This window comes from Echinops telfairi, unplaced genomic scaffold (assembly GCF_000313985.2).
Source record: "Echinops telfairi isolate 266 unplaced genomic scaffold, ASM31398v2 ScPeMD7_7420;HRSCAF=8458, whole genome shotgun sequence".
NCBI lineage: Eukaryota > Metazoa > Chordata > Mammalia > Afrosoricida > Tenrecidae > Echinops > Echinops telfairi.
The window spans coordinates 26,268,655-26,270,299 of NW_022111320.1; the positions used below are offsets into that span (position 1 = coordinate 26,268,655).

At 46.3% G+C, this 1,645-nt stretch overlaps 1 protein-coding gene across 1 annotated transcript in view; it reads left to right on the top strand.

The window, feature by feature from the left end:
* OSBPL10 (oxysterol binding protein like 10) overlaps positions 1-1,645 on the top strand; it is a 375,692-nt gene that overhangs the window by 207,185 nt on the left and 166,862 nt on the right. The gene's annotated exons all lie outside the window — the stretch shown is intronic.

The window sequence follows — 1,645 nt, forward strand, 5'->3', positions numbered from 1 at the left end:
TCCGTGAGTTGGCTTTGGGGGAGGTCCTTATATCCTTTCAAGGTTCCATCTCTGGGCCCAGTGGCCCATGGAGAGATACAGGGGACCCTGTATCTTGGCATCTTGCTTTCCCTTGATCTTGGAGGTTCTCAGTGCAGGGAGCACCTTGGGCTGGAAGCATGTGCCTGCTCCTATCTTTTCTTCCTTGGCAGTAGTCAGGTCCCTTCTCTAATGGCTGCTGTCTCACACTTTTTCCTCTGGTGAGAGATGCTTCTATGGATCAGAACAACAGGGGAAAAACAAACAAACCCAACTGCCATGAACTTGACTTTGACCCCTAGAGGCCTACAGGACCCACTAGAATTGTGCCTTAGGGTTCCCAAGACCGTAAATCTTTACAGGCGCAGATAACCTCCTCTTTCTCCCTTCAGCATCTGGTGGGTTTGAAGCATTGACCTTGCAGTTAGCAGCCCAGCACTGACTCCACCAGGGCTTCTTATGGGTGTTACCTCTCTCCCTAACCCCTTTTACCAAGTTGGTTGGTTACATAATGGGGGGCGGGTGATTACATCCTTGGAGAAATGCCAATCGATAACAAATGCCTACCCAGTTGTCTCAGCAGGTTTATCTGATTCCCAGTGAATTGCGGTGCTGCCTTCTTCATCTACTCTATTAGCACATAGATTATAGAGGACACACTGTCCTTACAGGTCAGGATTAATTGGTAGATAACTTCATTCATTCATTCATTTGACAAACATTTATTAAGCACTTGATAAATTACATGCTATGTGCCACGTTTAGGGACATAAAGATGAATAAGAAGGAATCTGTTAAAATAACAATGAGCATAATCTTGATGGAGTGTTTCAAGAACAGCGGAGAGCCTCAGACGTTCAGGAGCTCCTTCGCAGGCGAGGGCGTAGCTGAATGGAGTCTTGAAGAGTCGGCATAAACTTGCCCACCTCAGGGGGCGGGGAGTGAGTGTGTGCAGAGGCACCTATCCATGAGTGTCTGATGTGCAAGGGAGTCTGAGTAACTCTTCATGGCCATAGTTTGCAACCAAGTGTTGGAAGACACAATCGGGGATGAAACCAAAAAGAGTTGATAGAAATAATTTCTTTAAAAAAAATCATTTTATCGGGGGCTCTTACAGCTCTTATAACAATCAATACATCAGTTGTATCAATCACATGTGTGCATCATATGTTGCTATCATCATTTTCAAAGCATTTTCTTTCTACTTGAGCCCTTGGTATCAGCTCCTTTCCCACCCACCCCCTCCCACTCTTGTGAACCCTTGATAAATTATAAATTTCATATCTTACACCATCTGCCTCCCTTCACCCACGTTTCTGTTGTTCATCCCCCTTAGGCGGGGTGGGGTTATAAGTTGATTATGGCGATCAGTTCCCCTCTCCTCCCCGATCTTCCCCCTGTCCTCCTGGTATCACTTCTCCCATTACTGTTCACCTGTCCTGGATTCCATGTGTCCAGAGCTCTCATCTGTACCCGTGTACATGCTTTGATCTAGCCGGGTTTGTAAGGTAGAACTAGGTTTTATGATAGTCGGGTGGGCGGAAACGGCATTAAAGAACTAGAGGAATGTTGTATGTTTCATCAGTGCTATACTGCACCCTGGCTGGCTCGTTCCTTCCTTGTCACC